The sequence below is a fragment of the Rissa tridactyla genome, chromosome 8, assembly GCF_028500815.1.
Source record: "Rissa tridactyla isolate bRisTri1 chromosome 8, bRisTri1.patW.cur.20221130, whole genome shotgun sequence".
Classification (NCBI taxonomy): domain Eukaryota; kingdom Metazoa; phylum Chordata; class Aves; order Charadriiformes; family Laridae; genus Rissa; species Rissa tridactyla.
In genome coordinates, this window is record NC_071473.1 from 51,360,267 (window position 1) to 51,387,021 (window position 26,755).

Sequence of the window (26,755 nt, forward strand, 5' to 3'; positions counted from 1 at the left end):
ACTTGAGAGGAGGTCTGAATTAGGAAGAATAAAATTTTAAAATAAAGCTGTGTCAATAACCACCTTTTACTTCCTCCCTTCTTTTTGCAACTAGGATTACAGGTTCAAGCGCTGACAACATTTTACGCCCCAACTTCTGGACTCCATTCCCTCCAATGGCGTTATGTCGAGTCTTCATAATACAGAGAGAGAGTGATAGAAGAATTGCGTATGTTAAGGATCTGATATGAAATAACCTAAGTCTACAAAATATGGACATCTTAGAATGTGTTTAATGCAGTGCTTGGCTTAGAATATGCAGCAGGAGAATACAAGTTTTGCAACATTTGTCTTTAATGTTTTGGATCCCCCTCAAAGTACCAAAAGGGCATTAAACTGTGCAACTTGTTGGTTGTTGGGGAGAGGGGAAACCCGCGGAAAAATAAATCTTTAACTCAAAACAGAAATCAAGGAACTCTCTCAAACTCAGAGGATCGATGTTGTTTTATTATTAAACCACTCTGCTGTTGTTCCCATGGAAACAAAGAAACAAATATTTGGAGCTGTGTAACACCTTCCACCAAAATTCCAGTTCAGAATGTTTTGGAAAGTGTTTCTGTCAATGAGAACCCTCCTGTTCTCTGAATGACTGCTTTGTGCAGCCTTCTGGGACTCCTGCGCCAGCGACAAGGTGAAACTCTGCACTCAACTTCACGAACATTACTTGTCTTTACAGTTCTTTAAAAGGAATTAATTGCATCAGGAGGTCTTTGCCCAGTACAAATGATAAGTTTGAGGCCGCAGCAGTGACCCGAATGAAATGTGTGACAGCGGTGGTATTTGGTCATTTGCTATTGGTTTGGGTGGGTTGTTTTAATCCATAATTTTCTCCAGATCAATCCTAGAAACATGCCAAATGATTTCACCTTGAACCCAGCGTGATCTGTTCAGAAATGGAAGGAAAAGAAACCATGAAATACAACTGACATTTTGGCTAAAAATCATATTTACTTTACTAAGATAATATGATCCGTCTACTCATTACCAGTGGGAAGAGATCCCTCCGTGCTGCCAGATACCTTTTACCCGAGGCACCTCATGTGTTTATATTTGCAGGTTGGGGTGAGAGGAGGAAATCTGATCAAAATTAGCAGGCGCTCCTTTTTTTTTTTTCTTTTAAAATTAAAATGCTGCTATTTTCTTTAGTTTGTCTGCACACTTGCTTTCAGCTGCAGGTCAACGATCCCATTTTAACTATTTTAAGAAGAAAACTTTCTTGTTCCCTTGTTTTCCAAACAAGGAGTTTAGTCTAAACAAGGAGTAGTAAAATACATTGACTCTGGTTTTCTGTGTTGGATTTTTTGTTAGTGAATATAAGGTCAAAACTGTAATTAAATATCTCATCACTGGGAAAAGCATCGTACTTCTCATTTCCAGTGTGGAAAATAGTCAGCGATGTCTCATTAAGTTCAAGCCCGTTTTGCAACCTTTCCCTTGCTGGAAGCACTAATCACCTTTTTCTTGTCTACCCACATACCTATTTTCACACAGTTCATAGAAGTTTAATATCTTAGAAATCTCTTCTGCTCTGTTAAAATGTCTTCGCAATCTACTAGTTGGTTTGAAAGTTATTAATGGGGGGGGGAAGGACATTTGCATAATGTTTTTGCACATTAGGCTAAAATGTACGTTTCTGATGTGTGAGGAAACATGACGATGAATTCGACTGTGCTTGCCTTCTGAACCTGAGTTCATTATGCTGCATTTACTCTGCATAACACCACTTGTACAAGGATGCTGAAGCTCTCCAAACGGGAAGTAAAACAAACACAGTTGTCTAAAACTTTTTAAATTTTAATGGATTTTTTCTTATATTTCCCCCCCCTAATGAACATTGACATTATAGTCGAAAAACTGCTCAAAGTCAGAAGGTTTAAATTGTAACCAGCTCTAAAAATCATCCTTTTCAAATTACGGGTGGGCTAAAATATACCAGCATGGGAAAACCTTCCTTCGCTGTAGGGTGAATGAACTGTTCAGATGCCTTTGATGGACCACACACTATCGTACCTTTCAGTATTATCAAATAATAACTCGGAAACCCGTGGCCATATGCTATTTGAACTGAAGTCAGAGGGCATATTGGGCATGTGGTTTGTGGCCCCTGGAATATATCGTGGCGGGTTGAATATACTGCAAGGAGGGGCTAGGAAGTAGTGCTTTTTATTTGTAAAATCCTGCTTAAGATGATTAAAGTAGTGTAGAGCAGAAGGAAGTCTTTTGCCTTGGCTAGTGGTTATCTGCGTATCACGGCCTAGCATGTCTCCTGTCTCAAAGGAGTATGTAATTCAAGAAGTGTCGCTATGAAAGGGAGAAGTAGCTTTTGTTCTCAAAACCCAGCGTTGTCATGATTGAGGCCACATGTTCCCTTATGGCCCCTAATCAGTTTGAGGCCGATTCCTGTTTAGTTCCTTTCAACCACTGTTATTCCAGCTTTATGCTATTGTAAATTTGCTCGTTCTCATCAAGTTATACCGGAGTGTCTCTCTAGTGTGTCAGGCTCTAGGTATATAGATATTGATATTCTTGATATTCTTTCTAATGTACTTTTGCTGCCTTATGCTGGGTAATATTTTTCTACATAATGATTCACAGTAACTGTGCCTGAGGCAGTGGCTTGAGCTAGAAGGTTATGCGGCGAAGCTACAATACTTTCAAATATCAATTTTGGCTTTGAAGAGATGCGTGAAAAGAGAGGGGCGTTCTTGGGCTGAGGATAGTCTACACAATTTGAACGTGTTGCAATATGGTGAAAGATAATCCATCATCTTGGAGAGAGACATTGTGAAAACTCATTTCTTCTCCTAAGTGAAGATCCTGCTGTGATTGCAAAGTTATTGGATATGAACGTTTGCGGAGGCACACTCAATTGATCAAGGTGGCTGTGCATTAATGTTTTATAATTATAGCTTATTTTTCAGAACTGTAATTTTGCTAGAAAATGCAGGTGTTACTGCTCCCAGTTAGTGTTATCTTTCATTTGTACAATAATTGTTAAAATTTTATTTGTTGTGAATGCGTCAGTGTTTTATCAAATACTAATACTTAGATTTATAGAATTAGAAAATAGTGACTCTAATAAAGAGAATTCTTACCCAGGCTGTAGGAAAGCTGAACTCTAGTCCCCTTCTTCCAGAGGGACTTGAACCTCTATCTCCAGTTTCCAGGAATGGTCTTAATCACTACGTTTTAGGATTGGGTTTTCATTTTGAGAAGAGAACATTATGTTTTCTGGATCGCTCACTGGAACTGGTCTCTTGCCCTCGAGGTGCATGTCAAGTCCACGGGGCTGCTGATTTATAGGTCATCCGCATTCTCACTCTCTGGCTTGACGCTTTTTGAGGTTCTTCAAACAAGGGAGGAGGACAAATAGAAGGAGTTTATTGGGGCTATAGCCCAGAATACGCCGTCCTGCCCAGTTGGGAAGCTGGTCCAGATGTACTTTCTGGGTATACTTTGATTAAGGGGCAAGGAGCCAACGTGTCGGTTGTTTGCTCCACAGAATTTAAAAGATGGGTTTGTCTGCCAAGCAGTTTTTCCCGAAGTCTTCACAGTACTAACATGAACGAAAATAATGCACTCTGCAATTGCTGCTATTAAACCCAGCATGACTGTATTTCAGCCAATGCATTTGTCTTTAAACGAATGAACTAATGATCAAATCCACAACTTCTAATTGCAACCAGTGCATGGTGTGGTAAACATGATGCAGATGGCCTTGCTACCCTGTTAGCTTTCAATTAAAAAAAAATAAAATAAAATTTACTGGTCACTTAACCCTGCATGTGTAAGTCTCAGCCTGACATCATTAATGTGTATTTGTTGAGTGGAGGAAGGCACTAGAATTTCCCTTCTTGCACTTTTGCTCTTCCTTCTGTTAATGTGATCATTTCGAATTTGACGTTGGCTGCAGAATTCACAGAACTTACACATTTTTAGGAAAAAACGGAGTTGCTATGGAGTAGTAAAAATGATTATTCCTCCTCTAACCTAAGTTACTCACTTAGCAACAGTCATAAACTATATCTGCTGAGCCTGAACTGATGCTTCTGTGTAGTTGTTTGCCTGTTAAAAATATGAGAATATCTTTATTCTTTCATAGATGCTAATAGTATCTTCATTACTTCAAAATTTTCCCCACCTAATACTTTTCTTTGCCTGATCCAGAGTAGTTAAGTACATGCTTAACTACAGTAACCTGCAGTATGACTAACTAGAGTGTGATTCCTCTTGTATTTAAAAAATAGTGAATATTTGGGTGGGTTGGGATTGTTATGAGCCAGTTGATGCTTTAATGTGGATTTTTTAGGGACGGTCAACTATATACTTTTTTGTGTATTTTTGACAAATTGAAGATACTTTAAGCTTTGTAAATAGAAGAAGGGAAGACTTTTCAGGAGCAAGAGGGCCCTTTTCTGTCCAGTCCTAGGTGTTCAGATGGGCCAGCAGTTTTTTTCTGGTTTTCGTGATGAAATGGTTTTGCCTTGTGCATACTGCTGTGATTTGAGCCAACTCTGTTTAGGGCTGATCAGTGTAGATTCACTGAGCTTTGCTGATTTACTCCAGTTAAGAATCAAGCTTTTTCTTCTGAAATAAATAGTGGTTTAAACCCTGTGACCGGTCTGCAGTGAGCTTTGGGAGACAACATATTTTTTGGCTGGACAAGTCCTCACCTATTGTACATCTTTTTCCAAATATAGGCCAGTGGTACTGCTTTGCTTTTTTTTTTTTTTTTCCCAAAGCAGATTTGGAAAAAGGAAAAGTAAGCAGTGGCATGTAGGAGGAGAAGTGATGTTCAGAGGGAGCACTGGGATCTCTGCAGCTCTGAAAAGCAGGCCACCTACATAGGGGTCAAAACTGCTGTAGGAGTGCACGGAAGACGATACGACATAAGCTGTAATTATTGTAGTGAAATATCTCCCCCTAAAATGTAAAAAGTGCTTCGAGACCTTGAAAGTCTGGTTTAGTTCTTTGTTTATGCAGCACCTGAAACACCAGAGCCCAGACCTCTGAGGGGGGGCTTCTGGGTGCTGCTGTGATATAAAAAGTGAAAAATACTCAGAAAAACGCTACTGGGACAAAACATGAGATTCTCTGTATTAATGATACTGCAAGACACAGGAATCTAAGAATGTGTTTGACAGTCTGTCACTGTAACCGCTGAAACCTTAAAGGTCCAATTAAAACCTCATAAAGAGTAATTCGGTGATGTTTGCGTATGTAAAATAAAATGCTTTCATGGCTCAGCTTTATGAGCATGTATGGACTCTAAGAATTCTGAAAACATTCGTGTATTTTTATGAATGTCATGAACTCAAAATTATTTAGCAAATTTTGCCACTTTTTTTTTCCCTCCGCAGGCTTTCACCATTGCTTACAGCCCAAACCACAAATAAAGCATTAAAATTATTGATGTGAGCTAAGCAGGAGGGCTATTGCCAAAAATAGCAGTATTCACTCAGGCTCATTCTATGTAGCTCTGGAAAAATTATTCCCATGCTACAGAAAAGATCACATTTTTTCCTTTCTTCACTAATAGCAAAAATATTACCTTTCAAGTGGTCTGTTATTCCTGCAGCTGGGGGATAAGCAGGTTGGATGAAGTTTAAGGTAGCTAAATGAGCAAGGCTTGCCGATCCAGCCTCCTGCTAATACAGGGAATGATTTATGATGCTTTTCTCTCCTGGTGCCTTCCCACCCCCTATTTTTGCCTTCAAGATGACGGCAAAATGAGGCAAATGGGCAAATGAAACCTTGTATTTGACCTAACTGAGCTCCAGGAGCATTGCTCTTTTTTCTTTCCACTTTAATGAAGTGCATGGGAGTGGTTTGAGTGCACGGTTGGGCTCTCAGAGAGCGTGTTCAGAATGGATGCTCAGAGTCCTGCCTTGCTGGGACCAAATAGACACTTTAGCACCGGAAAAAACATGAGCACTCTGAAGTTTGAGAAGAGTAAAGCTATGTACATAGAATCACAGAATCACAGAATGGTTTGGGTTGGAAGGGACCTTAAAGATCATCTAGTTCCACCCCCCTGCCCTGGGCAGGGACACCTCCCACCAGACCAGGCTGCTGAAAGCCCTGTCCAGCCTGGCCTTGAACCCCTCCAGGGATGGGGTAGCCACAGCTTCTCTGGGCAACCTGGGCAGGGGCTCACCACCCTCAGAGTGAAAAATTTCTTCCTAATATCTAATCTAAATCTGCCCTCTTTCAGCTTAAAACCATTACCCCTTGTCCTATCACCCTGATAAAGAGTCCCTCCCCAGCTTTCCTGGAGCCCCTTTAGGGACTGGAAGGGGCTCTAAGGTGTCCCCGGAGCCTTCTCTTCCCCAGGCTGAACCCCCCCAGTTCTACCAGCCTGTCTTCATAGGAGAGTTGCTTCAGCCCTCTGAGCATCTTCACGGCCCTTCTCTGGAGGAGAGACTTGTCTTGTGTAGTGTGTCAGCATCCTCTCAGAGACATTCAGTCTGCTTGGCAGTGGTGGAAAGACGTTTTATTCTTGGACAAGAATCCCACGCACGGTGCTCTCTTAAAGCTCAGATCCCCAGAACAGAAGACCTTCTCTCCCATCCCCAGAAGCAGCAGCACACAGGAGGCCTGCTGATGGTTGGTCCCTGAACGTAGACGACTCTGCCTCATATGTTGAATGGAGTAAGTTCAACCTAGTTACTTAACGGAACATATACCCTTTTGCCCTTGCTGTGCCTAGGGCTTGCTAGATGTTTCAAGGTGGCTTTGCACAGAAGCTTATAGGTCTTAGCTTCCGTGGGGTTCCCCAATATATACATTGAGGTGTCACATACATTAATATTGTGGCCTTGATAGCAGAGCTGTGGGGAAGAGGCATATGAACAGCCAGCCTTGGTGTGTGAAGCACAACTGCCACACTGTACCAGACCTGCTTTTCTGACTGTCTCTTCCAAGAGAGCACAGCACCCTTGCTGACTGGTCCCTTACTGGTTTGTGACACTCTCTTCGGGGTCTGCATGGGAGGAGCTGAGCTAGCACTTGGCATGCATAGTCTTTCAAGCCTCCAGAAGCAAAGCAGCTGTTTTATTGGGTTCAAACTGCAGCCCTGGGAGCTGTAGCGAATCGTACATGGTCCCAGGCTGAGGCAGTACCAGTGTCAGAAAGAGCCCACAGTGCTGTTGCGGGGGGAGACAGGAGACTTCGGAAGGCAGGTGGAATTTACAGAGAAATAGAAGGGATCCAGTAAAGTGCTGAGAAAGACGGTGAGATGTGCAAAGGACAATTTTCTAAAAAGAAAACATGTTACATTGTTGAAGGGAATGAGAGGCAAAGAATTGATATTGTCCACTGTGATAAGTTCCTTTTGATAGGTATGACTTCTAATAGCTAAGAAAATGCACTTTTATACTTCCTTCGGTCGGCAAGAGTTAGCTTTTGTGCTGAGCAGTGCTGCTTTCTGCACTGAGATTAACCCCGGCACAAAGACTCGGGTGATTTGTTAGCTGATGCTCCAAGTGACTTAGAAAATGATTTGGGGACCAAGTTTTGGAGCTGGATTCTCTTACCACCAATGCCCAGATTTATCCTGTGGCAGATCTGTAACCACCTCACTGCCTGTAGTAAGATGAGTACAATCTTTTATCTTCCCCGGGTGATTTGAAAGGCTAAATTTATTTGTGTGAGAATGTAGGGTTTTGAGATCTGAGAACAGTATCAGTAAAAGAAATGATCATTGCCAGTTTTAAAATCCATCCTTGAGTCCATGATTCATAAATAAAATGATCACGAGCAATAGTGAGAAAGAAACCCGATATCCCTGTAAAGCTCAACCACAAAGAGCTCATCCTGTTGATGAGCTATTGTCAGAGGTGGGATGGCAGAGAAAAGGGACAAGTGCTGTACGGCATTTTAGCGGTGACCCCGGAGCCCACTCTGCCCTGACTGAAGCCAGCGAGGCTTTTGTGTCTGACTTCAAAACCCCTGTGTTATGCTCAAGCCGTGGACAAATATACAATGACTAAGAACTTAGTAATCATCGCACACCAGGTTATGTAGATTTGGGGCTGGGGGGGCGGAGGGGGAAGCTTATTAAGCTATCAGTGGCAATAAAGGTAGGACCTACAGAAAAAAGTAGGATCCTGGGAGAGATGTGTGCCTCCAAGCCCCGCTGCTAAATAATGTGGAAAGAAACACATGCACATCATTGTTGTGGGAGTTTTTCTCATTAGATCAAAAGGACAACATCACAGCAATCTGTTGCTTCTGTAGAAAACACAGCATCCAAGAGGAGGAGGAGACACATGTGGGCAGCAAGAAAGCTCTTGAAAAACAACTAAGGAGATAGCATGGAAGAAACAGCTTACAGGGTGGGGTCAGAGCAGTCCCAGAGCAGTCAGAGAGGAATGAGAAGGCAGATGAGTGGGTGAGGACAGACACCCTACTGAATGTTGATTGTGGCACAGCCTCCATCTGTCCTTCCTTGGTGCACCCACTCCTAGTGCTAGGAATAAGCTGTGATACCATGGAATCAGATCGCTATTTGTGATGGTAAAACTGCTGCTGAGAAACACAATCTTTGTTTCCTAGTGAATGATAAAGAAACAATAATAAATGGTGTTTACAGGCCCGAGTTGTTTATCCTTCTTTGCAGCAGCGATCCTTTTCTCTACAAACTGTTTTGCCCATGCCATCACAGCCTGGAGACCCCATACACTACATGTAGGGATGATTTACCTTTCCTAAGCTCCAGTAATTCATGGCTACGAGACCACGGCACATAGATACCAAACAACCTCCACATTAAATAATCACCCCAGGAATTTATGCTAATACAAAACTACATCCAAAACTTCAATAACTTTCACAGTTGACAACCTGGTAGAGTTTCAGCAATTAACACCGTCCTGTTGTGAAGATTCTCCTTGAGGACTACGGAGTAAAAGAAGTCTAGAGCTGGTTAAATTGTGTAGTCCGGCTTAGGCATTAATCTACAAATGTAAATTACCTTCAGAAAGTAAACCACCTTCAATCTATCTTGTCTAATTCTTGATACATCCATAAAAAAGATTTTGTCTTTGTAACCTCACATATCTTCCCTTATTCTTCTTTCAGACAGTAGGGAGAGGACAGAACTGTTCAGAACCGGCCGTACTGTGCTGCCTGAGCTGCAGGGCAAGTACTCAAATGTTTGTGATACTGGCATTGTATGAAAAGCAAAGTCAGACCAGCTTCCAGACCGTAATCTGTTCTCTTGACTTGCGTAATCTTCCCTTATTCCTGTCTTGATACTGAGGATGGCTCTACAGCTCCAGATGTCTAAATTTTGTGCTGCTGGTAGAGTCCTGTTTCAGAGAACAATCCTGAGTAAAGGAGAGGTTGCACAAAGGCACAATAGAACGTCAGAAGTAAAGAAATGTATTTTTATTTTGGCACTGAATTTCCTTTGGAAGTGTTAGCCATCACCCTCGGCATGAAATGAGTGGCTGCTCTCCGTGAGGCTGTTACCGTGCTCTGCACCTGACTTTACTGTGGGCCACATTAGAGCCAGGAGAGGTCACCAGCAAAGGTGGGCTGTGTGTTCTCTCTGGGGTAACAGTATGTCAGCATGTGGGTTCGGTTTAGCCATGTGTAAGGTGAGAAAAAAAAAAAATCCAGAGAAAAAAAGTAGCTAAATCTTTATGCATGTTTTCTTTTCGGAGGGAACACCTGTCTGGGGCAATACTTCATTGCATGCATTCATGAGATGTAGGAAAGCAGCTCTATTTACTTCATTAGTGGCAGACCAGCTTCTCAAATGAGCACAAAGTTTCTTTTTTTTGCCAGCTCCAAACAGATAAAATTACTACTTGGTAAATTCCACATAACCTTTAAGGCTTTCAATCACAGCAGTAAATGCTACTGTGCCCCAGCTCCTGCTTTTACTAAATTGTATTATAAACACCTTAATTACAGCGCATGCTGTCTGATGGGCCACGGAAAAGGTCGTCTCCCAAAGAATGTATGATAACAAGGGTGGAGCGATACTGGTCGTTTTTTGTCTGTTGGGAAAGGGCTTTGCAGAGAAGATTAATAGTAAACAATGTTAATCTAAATATATCTCAGACATAAAATATCACATTCCTTCAGGCTTGCCTTCTCAGGGGGTGCTGCCATTAGCCATTTTACTGTGGGGATCACTACACAAGGACATGCTCCTCCGTTTCGGAGCAGAGCTAAAAATGAGGTATGTTCTTGTTGTCATTTTAGCGTCGAGGCTGCAGCAGTACAATGAGGCCTCTCACTTGCGCTGCTTTTAGCAGTTGAGTTCAGGGCTTCCAGGTTGAGATCTAGTTCAAGGGCAGAGAAGTGAACAGAAACGTTGGCAGTGACTTCACGGTGGTTTGAACAAATTCTCCACGCCGCTGCAAAAGAGAAGAATCAGACCCGTGTCTTACAGATGGATTAGTCCCCCATTATAGCCCATGTCTGCCTCTTTACTTATTTAATTATTTTTATAGGTCAGATCAAATAGAAGTTGGAGGCAGCTCGCTTTTAAAGTCTCTGCCGTACTCAGTATAGCAAAGCATCTGGCAGGACGATTTCGTTTCTGACTCCCACTGTTAATGGCATGGCTTTGGGCCTTTGGGTAGGCAGGCTATCCTTATCACCTTGGCAGGCTTCCAGCTCCAAATAATAATCCATTAACGTCTGCCCCGCTGGCATTCTTGCCAAATACAAGGGATATCTTTTAAATAAACATTGGCAGTTCCCAGTCGGAGGAAAGAGAAAGGGAGTAGAGGAAAAACAATCCTTGACATTTCAGTGACTTTGCAGGGCTAGCTGACACCTGGTACCACCCTTATCTGCGGGTGTTTATGCAGGGCTGCAAAACACAGCTTCTTCTGTTGGCTCTTTTGCTTTCTTTAAATAGAACTGGAAAGACTTATAGTGATAGGAGTAACTTTCTTGGATAGGCACTCTTTTCTTTGCTTTTTTTTTTTTTTCCCCTAGGCTAGGGAGACCCCTGTGTTCACGTCTGTGCTCCTGTTTTCCTCTGAAGTTCAGCAAGAATAGCGTAGCAGGCTTGCATGCCTCGTACTTTGCCAACAATATTTTTTTCCCACAGTTTTCCTCCCTCGTGGCTTAGATACAATGGAAACTTCCTTTCATAGGGGCATTTTCCCACCTGACTTCCTATCTCTTCATCCATCAAACCAAACGGCCACATCGATCTGCCAGCAATGGGAGCAACCGGGGCTCACCCCCTTCACAGTGTTCCTTGCGAAGTGCTTTTTTCTGTTTATTTCAACCATTTCACTTTCTTTCTCTGTGGCTGAACTCTCAATGACAGTTCGAGGTTTATTTTTCCAGCTGTTATATTTTGCTTAATAGCAATAAAATTACTTGTTTGGATATTTCACAGTATCAATAAATAAGCTGTCTAGGTTTTATTTTTGCAGTCCAGTTAAGATCTGGTGTAGGATTCATTCTTCCAGAATGTGATTGGGAGACAGTAAAATATTTATTGTTCAAAGAATAACATAGGGTCAAACCTAGAGTTTGCTGCCCAAGCCTGGATTTCAGCTCTGCTTGTTTTGCCTTGGTTCACTGACGGCACTGATGCTACCTTAGTGTATATCAAAAGTAGCTAAGGACACAAACAAACTCTCTTTTCTTCCATCTTTATAACAAGTTAATTAAAAGATTGGACAGTAGTTCGAAGGATTTGAAGTCTTGATTGTAAGGATATTTTGGTACTTAATTCTCTCCCCCTGATGACTTGGGACTTGGTTTGCAACTACTCCTTTGCCAAAATTTCCTCAAATTTTATTTGCATTTTGCTTGCCACTTTTCGTCTGAGTGGCTGAGGCTATTCCTATCTTACCCTCAGTTTCCAAATAAACACCATCCCCACCCATGATTAAATTTCCTATCAGGTTAGCATCACTCCTGAAGTTTCTGATGTGCAGCTGAAGGTTTCCTCTAACCCCATTGCTTGTGTGTGGGATGGGGTGGCGGGAGGCACCCAAACTGCTAAAGGGCACGGAGACAAACTCACAAAGTGCAGGATGCAGTTTGTGACCAGATCCTCATTTTGGGGCATGAAGCTTTTATGGCTCAACACTTCCCTTTTTGAAACATGGTGACATTTGAATCTGTTAATGTGTTTTCAATGAAGATAACTGCATCACCAGGACTGGGAGCTTGTGTATCTCCTAATTAAAATGGAACCAATCTAAATCTTCCCAAACCGATCTTTGCTGTATTTTTAGTTCAATATATCACTCCACCCCTGGCCAGCCTGTATATGGCAAACCTTCTGCTATTTCCTGCTCAGTTATTTAATGCTGGAGCCTAGCTAGTTTCAGTTCCTGAAGCAGAACCAAGCAAAGCAAATGTGGTTAGAATGGAGTTAACTGGAAACATTCCCAAAAGATAGGAGATTTACTCCCAAGCGCATACTGATCCACCTACGGTGGAAAGGAAACATCATTTGCAAATCGTAACCTCTTCACTCTGTGAAGATTCTGTCTGGACACTTACAGGCCTTTGTTAATAGTCTGTACTTAAAAAGAATGATGAAGAAGTGGTCAGTTCTTACGCTGCAGGCTCTTCACAAGCAGACTATAACTGAAAATGCTGTGAAACATCTTTGCAGTGAAAGTTATCCCCTTAGTTGTGGAAATAATATTGCAGGTGAAGTGTAAAAAGGGGGCAAGAGAAGAAGTGTATAATATTGAAAGGCTGCTTAAAATAGGCAAATGCATATTAACTAAATGTAGGTCCCTAAACTGGATTAAGGTGACACATCTATTGCTCTTCTTTCATTGTTTTAATAGACTACCAAACCCTAGCTGCTGGAACATGTAATGTCTCTAATTTTGCTAGCCAGGAAGATCCTTAAATGCAAATGTGCTCAGGTGGGGAGAAAAGAGGCAGCTGCAGTTGCTGTGTGGGCTAATAAAACCCTTTGGTGGGCATATTTAGCAGGGAGGAGCGCTCCATAGAAGCGTCCATCTGAGTCTAAATCCGGAGCTGTTAATCGACTTGAGTCTATGAGGGTCTTCTCCTCCAGGGGAAAGAGCATTGTTAGCCCCCCTCAAGTATCAGGGTGAAGGGTAAATAATTACAAAATTGCTGCATTCAGTAGAGGCTGACGATTTGTGCCAGATGAGGTCTGTGTTCTGCTTTCCTGAAAGTAGTCCTAAAAAGCACTTAAAATCCTGTATGTTTAGTGAAAATAAAAAGTTGAATACGGTGCAGTGGCCCAAGTTGTGTCTCCCACTCTTGTGCCTCTCCCGCTCCCCAGGGGATGATTGCAGTAGAGGTGAAACACTTACTAGACTTACTAGGAATCCATATAGGAATTAGTCTCAAGGAACAAAATCAATGGTAAATCTGGCTTCAGTAGCTCTTCTATTCACAGGGTCAATTGTTTAAATAAAGGAATGCAGTTATAGAGACGCTTTGCTTCAGGCCTCTCTCTTTTAGAGGCTCTGTAAGTATTTTCTAACCCAGATTTCAAGAACAACAATGTGTAGCTGTGCTGGAACAAGTGCTATTTTTAAGTTTCCTGTGGTTTGAGAAATTGTCAGATTTCTCTGTCTGAAGAATTGAGGGATCCAGAAAACCAGTTCTGAGTTTCTGGTATGAACATCGAATGAATACAAAAATGAATAGACACTGATTTTCAGCATTGTGGCAGATGAAAGAAGATTAAAGAGCCCAGCTATGCTAATGTCAATCCAGAGCAGCTCCAGCAACTGCAGGCTTTAGTTAAATAAATATTATTTAACCTAGTTCAGGAAAATCCCTCCACTACTACAAAACAAGTTTTTCCACTCTTACGGGTCATGACCGTATACGGAAGCAACCCACGCTGATAACCTGTTGCACAACTGATACTGAATAAGAGTCTTCAAAGAGCAAGTCTCTGCACCTGCTGACCTCCGCTCTGTCTCGCAGGCCCAGCCAGGTTTAAATAACGTAAGCTGCCATCTCTTGCGCGTATCTACTTCTAGCCATTAGGCAGTTGTGCACAAGAGATGCCTTTTTTTGGTGCATGCAGAGATCTGTCTACCCTAGTAAATGTCCCACTGTGCATGAGAAGATGCTGTCTGTCTTCTAGCTGCATCTGTGATGCTGTGCCTACCTGCCGCTTCGTGGATTTTATTATGGATTAGTTTCTGGAGCTCTGCTGGCTCTCACTGGTGTGGCTGTTTCTATATGTGTGTGTATTATCGGGCCTGTAGTGTTAAGACTACACGGTAAAAATACTTTTCTTTTGCGTTGTTATAACACCATCGGTGCTATTTATGTGTTTGACATGCTCCCTGTGACACAGCCGTTCTTGTTTCACAGCCAGCAGTGCCTGTGAACATCTTTCTTCTTTGCCTCTCCTGTGTATGTACTCGCATGCCCCATAAATATCAATAGTTATCATTAAATATAAAAGAGACTCAGTGCCAGTACTTGGGTATTGGCATAGGGGAAGAAGAGGACAGAGAAGAGGTAAGAGTTTTGTTTTTATGCAGACTGAAACATTACAGGAGCAGAAACGATGGCACTTACAGTAATGTCACAATCTCCTGAATAATATAATTCCATCATTGCCTGGAAACTTAGCACTTACGCAGGGATGTATTTCACTCTTGAGTAATTGTATGGCATCTCAGCAAATGAGTCTTCCTTTATACATCCAGGAGATCATGAGGGCTCATGCGTATTTGTTGACCACAAGACTTCTTCCCAGCAATGCTACTTGCACAGCCCTTCCCATGCACCTTTGAACCAACTTACCTTCTAGACCACGTCACCCTGTGCCCTCTGCCTCTGCGACTGCAGGGACTCTGATGAGGTTGTGACAGGAGCCTGTTGCTTCCTTGTGCATAGACTAAGTGAAAGCACTGCATTGCGCCTTGCAATTTTACAAGTTACTGGAGGCATACACCAGACTTCGAAGCACTTTTTGTCTTTGTTTGATATTCTCCTCTCTGTTTCCTCATCGTTTCAAGGCACTGACACCTTCCGCACATCCCCTGCGCTTGGCTGACATCTTTTTTAAGATCTTCAGTAGTGGAGCACTTCAGCAGTCTTTTCTGGTTCACGTGAATTTCTAAGAATGCAGCAGCCTTTCCTGGGTGACATTAGACCAAAAACCCCCAGCGGTATGGTTCTACCCATCTGGGGGCATAAGGCACTGTATATTCAATGCTCTTAGCAGGGACTTTTGTATGAGAAACATCCCATTTTATGCCATACAATGCACCGATCCTTGAAACAGACTTTAAAAATCTGATATGGGAATGGTACACAAATGAGCAGTTGCACGGCTTATAAAATTCTGGTGTGGCTTTACAATGCAAAATGACACATCTGGCATCTAGCCGAGAGAGCTTTTTCACTTTTTTTTCCCTACCCCAAAATGCTTTCTCCAGGGAAAAGAATAAGTCAAATTGCCTGAAATAACATACTTTCGGTATTAGCAGTCTATGTCTATCTGTGCCCTGTGAACGTGGAGAAAATATCACATATACAATCAGCACGTTATGTTGTTGTCCAAAGCAAAACTGGAAAGTTTTAGGAACAACAACTGTATAATGTCAGATTACCACCGTGTCTGGTTTTGGGAGTGTCGTTCTCTTTTTTGAGAGTTATTATGCCAACATATGAAAGAGAAAACTAAATGGAAAACAAGAAAGATATCATTTTCCCTCTCCCCCCCCCCCCCCCCCTTTCTTTTCCTGTTGGGAGTGTTTCTGTTTGTCTGTATAAAACTTACCCGTTCCAGTACCTAACTACTATTTAAGATTGCTTGCCAGCCTGGGAAGTTGTTATGCAGGTTGCCCTTAAATAGCTCGTGTTTGACTGCAGAGCACCTGTTAGTTGATTGGGAGACAGTAAAATTCAGGGCAAAGGCTTCCCAAACACAAAGGATTGCTTGTGGAAAAAGACCTTGTTGATCTTGGATGCAGTTATAACCACCACTTGATGACTTTAGTGAGGCATTGTATGGTGTACTAAGTCTGTACATGTGTTTCTGTGTGTGAAAAAACACCACCTGAGTTAAACAGAAGAGAACAGAGCTAAACCGAGTCTCCTCCTAACGGTCTTTCTTCAGGTGTATTTTATGGAGCACTTCTGAAAGGACTTTTTGTGTAAGCCCCTTGGAAACTCTTTTCAAAGCCCCTGCGCAGAAGTGCCGGAGCCTGTGGGCCACCTTCCTGCTCAGACCTTGCATCTTGTAGCTCACGTCTTTCCAGTTCAGACTTTGGTCCATCAGATCAGGCGTTCCAGATCCTGGAAGAGTTGTTTGCCTTGGTGGGAGGTGGAGGAGCTTGAAATAAATGAGAATTTCTACAGAAAAGTGTCCTCTTTGTCCCAGTCCCTGTTCATTCAACTGTTTCCACCCACTGCTGCACCCTTAACTTTGCTTCGTGCCTCCTGTTTGCTTTGCTCTCCGGAGGCATTTATCCCTTCGCTTAGAGTCAGCTTTGTATTCTGACTCATTCACTATTGTGTTTGTGGTTAATTTTATGGGGCGAAGCAACTGGGATAACCTTGTGAAGATCAAAACAGAGAACTTTTAAATGACACACAGTTACAGTATTAATTTTCAAATACATTTAGGGCTAATATTGACATTCATTTGTTCTTTACAGGAGCGTGCTTGTTTTGAAACAACAACTTTTCATGATAACATAGTTCATCTATGAAATAACTTGTTCGTTTTCAGAAATTTTGCTTTAAAAGAGCTACTCTAAACTGCCAGGATTCATGAAGCTGTTCCCCAGAAGACATCAGTCTAATGCAGACCCCACTAGAGCCTGTGAACACCTTTTTGTTTTGCTGACTTGGTTTCCAGTAAAGGACAGAGTTATGAATCATGGTGACCCCTCTTGGTCATCCTGACTTGTAGCGATAGGATCTCCTCCCTCCTCAGGACCTCTCTTTTTGTGGTTCAACTGTAGTTTGCCGAATAACTTTGACTTTCTTAGCAAGAGTTGTTGCTCACTACAAAGCTTGTCAAAATTTCTGCTCGCTTTCAGAGCTAGGCAGTTTAAGTGAATTGGCTCCTATGGCTCCTATGAACAGCGTTGCCCAAAATGTTTACAAAGCCATGGTGAACAAAGCCATACCAATCTGTTTTTGGCAAATGGCTGTATTCTGAATCCTTGCAGGATCTTTTCGATAACCGCTGCGTCTGTTCCCAGCAGCTCTCTCAGGGTGTGCAGGGGTGATGGGGATGCTGCTTAGTGCAGAACTGAGATTTGCCACTGGCCAGGGCAGCCTGCTCCATCCAGAGCTCCTGCAGGAACCAGGGAGGAGCTGGTAGTTATTTCTTACCATTCAAGTTACTTCATACCTTTCTTTTAACATTTCAACCAGAAATTAGTTATTTCTTAACCACTGCGCAAGGCAGCACCTTTGAAATCTTGCTGAGTTTGGGATTTACCACCCCACCACACACACACAATACTTTTTACCTCACTCCAGAACGAACACAATCCACGTGTTTGGACATACAGCATCCAGGCTGAGGCTGAGGGAAAGCCACACAGTACACTGATCACACACAACAAGCTAAACTTCTGCTGCACTATTTGCTTAAAACTTGATTATTTGTGCAGGCTGGATTCTGAAACATTTGGTTTGGTGCTGGAGAAGCAGAACTGACAAACTGGATGATTGCCCGGTGTGCTACAACAACAGCAGAGAAAGAAGGAGCCTCTGGTATCATTCAAGTGCTTGACTGTTTTTTTCAGTAGGTATTTTTTTCAGTTCACAGCAGGCCATTGACACCAGAAAGTGCAGCAACAGCAACCTCAGCGGTGAAACTGCCGATGTTAGTGTCGGAGGGAGATAAAGTGCAGTATTTGTTGGAGTGGCGGTACCAGGAAATGGCTGAGACGTCACATGACGGAGGATGTGCACGCTGTAGCAGAGGGCGGGATGTATTTACTTACAGGCGAGACTTCCACCAGACTCGACCAAAGGCAGTTTTGGCTAGTTGTTTGAATTACCTGACCCACTTGCAGTAGGAAGTCATTATATAGATAGTAAATACCTACCCCGCCCTTGGTAGGCAGACAGACTCTTTGCCAAAACGGTCTAGCTCAGCTTCGTAGAATATAAAATATTGTACCTTTCTAGTTAAAACTGTCATTGCAAAGACATTGGAAGCTGCTGCTGTTCCAGTAAACTGCTCCAGTTCTTGGCAATGATGATTGTGGAGAAAGCCCCTAGGATTTACCTCTTACCACCTCCTGGAACACAAATCACACGCAAAGGATAAGTTTGAAATTTTTCTTCGTGTGCAAATCACTTGCTTCTCCCACGGACAAGAAAAGCTCCCGGGCCCTCTGACAGCCAGGGACGTTGCCTGTGACGGAGGGTACTGATAGGAACTGTACAAAACCATTCATTTGAAGTGTTAAATAGAGACTCCAAGACAGTCTTTCCTAGACTTTTTTAGTTTATATTCTTGTAATGAAAGCTGCAGGTAACTTCGCACAGATAACATACTTGGTGATCAATTATTGTTAATTGATGCATGGCTTGAAAATTTTAAGCAAGATGCTTAAAACATTATCTACAAGTTATCATTTTTAAAAAAATCATGTTGCTATTATAATAATTCGTAACTCTATAGTCTTTTCCTCATAAATAGATGAGATTTTACCAAAATCTGTGGCCTGCACCAAAGTTGACCTTTAGCATAACCATGCAAATTATCACCAAAATAAGATTCTGATCTTGCTTACACCAGGATCTAGCTGGAGAAAGTCCATGAAAAGACAGCAGATTTGTACTGATGGAGCTAAGAGCAGGTCTGGTCCAAAATAGATTTTGAAGTAAGAGGACTTAGTTCAAATTAGAATGGTGATGGCCTTTGCTTGGACTGTAGGAATAGGTGATGACAGAAAAGGAAGAAGGACTCCGTATAGAGGAGTCTTGTCTTCTACTGCACGTATATCTCAGTTTAATTTTGCTTCTATTTTGTGAGACTTTTATATTATGTGAGGCTTATGTGAGACTTCAGATATTGATCCTTAAGATACTGGGATGGGCTGAAGCAGTTCATTTAGCAGAAACTGAAGTGAAAATTTTATTTCCTTCAAAGGTCACTTCTCAGAATTCAGGGGGGAACTTTTCATTTTATAAAACCAGGGCACAATCTTGCTTGTCCTTCTCTGCAAAACCAGTGAGTATTTGTTGAAGTTGACCTGATCCATCTGTATGCATGGGACTCGCGTATTGCTGCTGCCTGGGTTGGATAGGCTTAGGAGAGACCACAGCTAAGTTAAAAAGGATTTGTGCTCCTATTCTGGATCATTACTCACGTATGTGTGGTGTTAAGGACAATGTGTCGCATTAGGCTCGACGAGGGATTTTAATGCACTAAGGCAAAGATCCAGAGAGGACACAGGCACCCAGCTCTGAGGCTGGGATTCAGGAGCCTTAATTGGGATGCTACTTTGCCTGTGCAGTGAGTTGGGAGAATTTAGGGTCCAGTAATGGCATTCACATGTACCAGTACACTGAGCAGGGGGATTGAGTTAGCAAGCCGGAAAAATGCTGAAGGAGAGGATATATTTCTGCGCTTCGCTTGGTACCTAAGCCCTTTTCTTGGATCTGACCCTGAATGCTGAAGTTTTAGTAATATGTACCAGTCAGCCTCTGTTTACAATTGCACTGAGTTTCCTTAGGGAAATAAATCAAATGAAACTTTTTTCTCATTTGACCCTGTTATTAAAGTAGAAAGCTGAACACCGAACTGCACTGGAGGCCCAGTGTTATGCCGGAGCCACATTTCCCTTGTTTCTGTTCTATTTATGAACGCCCTTCATCAACTAATCACTGCTTGGCACAGTATTAAATTTAATCACTGAACTCCAAAACCTTGTAATGTGTCTACCTACTCCATGGTTCCATTTGGATGGAAATTTTCTATCTCGTTTAAAGACTATTAAAGCCCTGCCTTTCTTGCTGAGAACAAAAGAGTATTGTTTACTTTGTTTTTTGTTATTTTCCTATTCAACAAAAGATGATTATTCTGTCTCCTCGGTGCTGAGATCCCTGTGAACATGTAGACCTCCTCTCGACTTGCTTTTCTTTCCCCTGGAAAGAAATTGAAACATTTCCTTCATGCAGCAGCTTACGGTTGAAATGCACAAAAGCAAATGTTATTTATCTAAACTTTCAAGGTTTTCTTAATGAAGGCATTAATTAAGAAGTTGATGTGAGGCATAACTGAATGAAGAAACAATGTTACAAGGCACAGCAGAAGCAGCAATGAGATTAACACACATTTATGATTAAGAATCAGTCTCTCATGAAATAAAAACAGTTGTTGCAGTCAAAACCTTTTGCCCTTTTAAGAGAGATGCAGCAAACCCACAAACACGTAGCTGTTTGTTTGGATCCCATTATTGCCATCCCATTGTAAACTTGGGAGAAGAGCTTTTTTTTGATCCCACAACTAGTCCGGCTGTGGGCAGGAGAGCAGGGTTCTTGCTTTTTTGCAAGCGAGCAGCCCATTCACAGTGGGTTGACTTTCAAAAGCCCCATTTATTGAGTGACGCAAGGTGCAAATTATGACTCACTCTGCATAGGTTAAGTTTGTAAAAATCCACCTATATTCATCTTCCTAGCACCTACACAGCTGCATAATGTGTTTATTATCTCTGGGGTCCCAATAACCCTCGTAGAGCCTTAAAAGTGATGTGCAAAACATCCCAGACAAACTGGCCTTTTTATCTAGTGAAGTTTTTCTCTTTTATCAATCAGTGGTGATCTAGCGAACGGCAGAGTTTCTTCTCTCTGGCCAGGATTAGGTCACAGAGTGGCCCAGCAGTCTGGGTTTGAACATTTCCTCCTGTTCTAACAGTCCTCGTAAAAAAATACGTTGATTGGTGGTGTTGTTTGCTGATACGTGACACTGTGTTTTCCAGGTCTCAACCAGATGAACCAGGTAGTCTTCGATCTCTGAGTCCTCTACTGATCTTGCAGTGATACCGTAAGTAATCATTGTTTATTACAGACAGCTTTTTAAGCAGAAGTTTGGTGCTAGTCCAGCACATTTTATTAGTTGAAAAATTTCCTTGTATTTCCCACTTGTATCGCAACCTACTTTTTATGGTAGATTTAAGGGTATGGGAGCAGTTTTGCTGTGTTTGCAAGGCCTTTAAAAGGACAGAACCACCTCTTCACCTTCTCCACCCATCTCCTTCCCCATATTCCCTCCTTTCAAAGGGGGAACATCAGGAAGTTTGGAGATTCAGATGTGGTTCCTAAACCTGCGTCAATGAGGGAGGTCTACTACGCCGCTGGAAATGGTGTGCAGCCACTCGTTCCTGTATTTCAGCTCTCCTTCCTCTCAGGAAACCCAGACTTCAAGGGAAGGAAAACCCCAAATGACCCTTGTACATGTCATTGCAAAAAATGGTCGTTGCTTAAAAAAAGGGTGTTACCTTACGTGCGTGGCTTCATTTCTCCACCTATTTCTCTACTGTGCGTGTTGCAAATAATGACAGCTGTTACAGGACTGGCTGTATGGGATGCACACCGAGAAATGAAGTGTCTCTTTCTTTGACCCCTTGTCTGTATTCCTAACTTGGCAGAATTTTCCTTGTCTGGTAATATGGCTGGACTAAAGAAGGGACTGTACCTTCTCGTCTTATTGTGGGTGAATAAATAGTGCAAAAAGCCTTTCTCCAATGTTGAATCAAACACTGAAATTAATTTACTTCCCCTCTGTTCATAAATACTGTGCGTCAGCTTTCTGCAAGCCACTGTATGCTAAACTCCTTGTAGAGATTCCTACAGAAAGGAAGTAGCAAAATTGCCTGTACGATTATTCACAGCAAACTCATGTGAAAAATGAACATTGGCCAGATACTTGTTGGTGTCTTTACTCAGGGAACATGTATTACCCTGTGACTTTCATGGTCAATCATATCTGAACGTAAAATGTGAGTTTCAGAACATGTGCTGGGAGCAGATTGGAACTGAGTCTGAAGATATATATGCTGTTGTTTTAAAGCCAATAATAAAACTTATTGAATTCTGATGAATAATGGATGCATTTAAAGGAAATTATGATCTGCTCCTGTTTAATCCTTGAAAGAAAAAAGCAAATCTGCTTATGAATACTCTGTAATGGTTTATTCTTTAAGACAGAACAATGGAGGCTTGGTACGAAACTCACTGGAATCAATAAAAAGACCCTGATTTTATGCCCTGAGTTCGTAGCCTACACAGAAGTCTGTTATGGCAGCTGCCACCTTTACTAACACACCAGGGTTCGGACCAGGTTCCTCTAGGGCTTACAGTGGCTCTAACAAGCTGAAGCAGTCTGATATTCCCTGTGGATCAGGCACAGAGGTGGACCTGTAACACGCACTCACCTGTGCGTTACGTCAGTAAGTCTAGTATGTGCTGTTCCAGTTGTACCTCTTGTAAATTAAACAGAGAAATAAGCTGCTTTTTCGCTTCATGCCACTGCTGAAATATGATCCAAGGCTCAGGTAGATTCCAGCTGTGATCTTGCTCCTTGGTTATGAACATACATTTATGTTCTCAAGACATTAGAGCTCCTTCTACACAGGCAAAAATTGTAAAAACAAAATGAACAACGTTCTCTGTGTACAGTAGAGTTATTTAAAGCGCCTGAGGGTTTGAACATAAGCAGACACTCTGTTCGCATACAATATAAGCAAGACTTCTGGGTTTTGGCATTTAAAATGACAATTAAAAATACAGCAGGCTTGTTTCAGCAACTTTATGGGATGCCATAAACATCCAGAAAAGGATTCCAGACAAAAGTAAAGATTGACAATAAGGATTATTTTCTTCTTTTTGTTTCCTACCTGGGTTTTTAGCGTGACGTGTTGTGACACACCAAAAAACTAATGAAACAAAAGTAAAGTGTCTCGCTCATTGGAAGCTATCGTGCAACAGAAAATGCTTCTTTGGGAGAGTCAGAGTTTACGATCTGTGTGGCTCTGTTCAGGTAATTGTTTTAGCTTCCTACTGAAAAGCCCCAAACAAGCCTGGAAGGTGAAAAACATTTTCCTTCCTCAACACAGAAACAGACACAATAGACTCAAAATCTTTCCCTGGCAAAAGTTTGCGTACCACGATGCTACCTGAAGTTTCTTACATATATTTGCCACAGGAACGATGCTACTGTGTAGTCAGTCAGCTCTTCCCACTGTAGCCTCCTGACAGCATGCCATGGATTATGAAATTTTGTATTGTATCGTGTACCTTTAAGCAACGTAGTGTTTACAAATTTATAAGGCACCTCCTGTTGTGAATGTGTTTTCGGCATTATGCTAAGGTGAGAGGAAGAACCTGAATCTCAAGTTAAGCATTTAATTACAAGGCCTTTCTTCCTCAATGCCTTTTTTCCTGACACTTGTAAACCCTTTGACAAAAAGAGTTCCTCGGCTTCTTTGGTTTTTTGTACCAGAATTTCTCCTTAGTTTACTCCTTAATCTCCAAAGTGCTTTGACGTGTTGTTATGACATTGAGTGGAATTTTCTCTAGCATGGTCAGCTCTTTCCTAGCCTTAAGATGGGAGACAAACTGCGGTTTGTTTTTAGATAGTTCTGAAATCCACCTCTTCTCTCGATGACGCTTTAGCAACGCGTTTTGTTCTGTGGATGCAATGAGACCACAGAGCCATCAAGTGACCCACCTAATGATGCTCAGCTGAAACAAATCCTGCACCCCCCCAGCTTTCCTAGGTTCCTCTCAGTCCTCCTCCCCACCACAGGGGACATGTGTGGCTTCTCTTCGCCTCCACCCCCCCGCCACTTTGGTATTCTGAAAAAAATGTGAAGTCTTGTATAGTTTTGGGGCTATTCGCAGGGAATTTCTCTTCTTCCCCCATGCAGGGGCCAAGGAACAGTTGGTCTCTTCTTTCTTGTCACTGAGCACCACCACGGGGGTTGTTTTTCAGGCGTCAGGGCTAAGTGAGAATTAGGTTCCTGCTGCCCCTAAGTTAACCAGCCCTCCTCATTAGGGATCCCATGTCTCGGTCAGGGCAGGAAGAAGTAAGGAAACTGTTTGCTTTGTCCTCCTTAGTGCGCAAACCAATCCACAGGGACTGGGAAGAGCCATCTGCCAGAACTGAGGGAGACAGAAGGTATCGTAGGGTTACATTTGTTTCCTGTGGCTGTGCATTTGCTTTGGTTTAGTTTTTCCTGTCCCCTCCCCCTTACCACAATTCAAGACTGTAGAAGCTCTTTTCTCCCCTCTGCCTCTATTTATTTCCTTTAATTAGGTGATAATTTTGCAATATGAGGGATTCAGAGGCAATCCCATTCTCCCTTTTGACCTTGCTGTTGGTAGCCTCTTGTTCCTGACCCTGCCACGGTTGCAATGCCATGCTGTGAAACAAAGTTCAAAGGTTCTTTTTGTTTGGTTGTTGCGTTTGGTTTTTTTCCCCCTTGCATTCCTTCCCTTTCCCTTGCATTCCTGCTCCGTGTAGCCCCAGGAGCTCTTTTCCCCGTGTGAAGGATCAGGCCTCCTGCTGAAATCTTTACCTCCCTGAAACGTGACCTTGGGCTGGATCTCACCCTTCGTGCAGGTGCTCAGCACAGAACAAAGTTCAAGTCCACATAAGAGTTATTTCAGGGGCTTAAGTGGGCATGAGACAGGGTGCAGTTTTAATGCTCATCCTCTGCGCAGGATAAATTTGATGTTAATTGTAGTGAAACTGCTGTGGTTGATGGTAGTCTTTCTAGCTACGAGTGATGTTGTGTGCTTATTCCTTTGCAATAGCAGCTATGTGACTTCTTCATTTATACAATCAACCCGAAACTGTCTTGATTAAATACGTTTTGTAATTGCTGCTATCACAAAAATCGCAATGGGAAAAGCAGTTGCAGTATGTCTCCAGAACGCTGTCTCCAACTCCTGTACGTCGCTGAACACTGCAGATGGCTTCTCCGGTGATGGTGGACATGGGACAGATTAGAGTAATCTCTTTCACCTGTCCAGCAACACAGAATTGTTCCTTGCCTTGCATTTGCTCGTGCTTTGCCCAGGCTAGTCACGACCAACAAAACTTGAGTTGTTTGGGCAAGTGTATCGCAAGCCACTGCACCTCAGTCTTAGGAAATTTATCTTGCTGTTCAAAACAATTCCTCACACTCCTTGACATTTACTCCCATGGGTATTTGTAGACTGTTATGTTTGCCCTTACTTGTTGTTTAACCCAGCAATAAGCATTTAGCTCTGTCCTCATAAATCATCTCCCCTCAGCTCTTTAGCTGCCTGTGCTCCTAAATACGAAAAACCCAAGCTAAGCCTACCCTTTCAATGGCTACTCCCCACAGGATTTTACTGGTGGCACAAAATCATTGCTCAAGCCATGATTTCATTCCTGTCATTGCATGATCTTTTGCTGATTGTACTGACCTGAGGATCTATATCAGCAGTTCTCTGGGTTTCTTTCCTGTGTCCTCCCACATTCTCTTAAGACTTGTTCCACCTCTCCCCCCAACTTTAAAACCGCTCATCCAGGCTCCTTGCCCCTTCTCCCCAAGAGCACGTCTTCTGGGAGTAGCGGAGGCTGCAGGGAGTGTCCCGGCTGCCTCTGCTCCCACTTCCTTCGTCCCTCGCTCTTCACTGAATGACTTTTCTGCAGCCAGAAGCTGGTTCCCAGGGGCAGCTGGAAGGTGGGATTCCACAGGACATCTCCCAGGATCGGTGTCTGGTGGGTGCAGCTCCCTGGAGCACGGTAAGGAAGAGGAAGTGGCTGGATTCAAACCTCCTGCCCGGACCTGTGGCAGGATCTGGTGGGCAGGGAGCTGTGCTACATGCTTACCAGCCGGATGGGAGAGCATGGGAAATTCTTGCCCCTCTTGTGGGTACCTGGCTACATTTTTGGAGTGGCTTGTCTGGACTTAACACGTATGAATTTCAAGAGCTTTGTGGTAAGGCCTAAATGTGCTGTTGATTAAGGCATCTTTGAAGGTATCCAGATCTTAAAAAAACCTAATTATCACAAAATACCACCAGGAAGAATTCAGGAGAACCCTGAAAAAGGTGCATTTACCCAGTTTATGAGGACACTTACAGTGACTACAGAAAGGACTGAAAATAATTAAGAGTTGTGTAAGGGACAGGAATTACTTGACGGTCCAAATCAAGCTTTGACTTTTAGGGTGAAGAAAGAAACTTCTTGTGGGCAGATTTGCCCATAGCTGCCTATTGCAAACTTCCTTTTACTTTCTTGTTAAATTTTTGTTAGCGGTTACAACCACAGATACAAGAAGGACCAGAGAGATCCCTAATCTGGCACGGTTTATCATCTCATCAGCAAAGGGTATCCTACCATCATGTGCGAAGTAGGGTATTGTTCTCTTTTTAGCGGGTAAAAATCTGGAAATTGCAAAATGATCATGAAAGCAAGAGACAGGATGTGATGGAAGACGTTTCTTTTACTAAGGACTGAAAAAATTTAGACAAGCCTCAAGTCTATGCTGCGTTTCTTGCCTACTTGCACATTCACTTTAACTCCTCCGCTCTCATCGTGTTTGTTGCTGTGTGAAATGTGGCTGATTACTGCAGTGCCTTTTCTTTCAGGACTCTTCTGTCTCCGAGTTGGAAGAATCGTCCATTTGCTTTGTAGCAGAAGAAGAGTTCGGTTCTAAATTCGGGATGACGTGTTCAAAAACTACATTTGTTTCACCTCTGAGCTACAGACCCACCCTTTAAAACTTTGAACATTTATTTTCATTTTTCTGAAGGC

At 42.5% G+C, this 26,755-nt stretch overlaps 1 protein-coding gene across 2 annotated transcripts in view; it reads left to right on the forward strand.

The window, feature by feature from the left end:
• The window catches only part of FGGY (FGGY carbohydrate kinase domain containing), a 327,916-nt gene that overhangs the window by 64,520 nt on the left and 236,641 nt on the right, over positions 1-26,755 (forward strand). For both annotated transcript variants that reach the window (XM_054211719.1, XM_054211718.1), the window contains exon 5: positions 20,943-21,007. The gene's annotated coding sequence lies outside the window, so the exon portion shown is untranslated. The remainder of the gene's footprint in view (positions 1-20,942; positions 21,008-26,755) is intronic.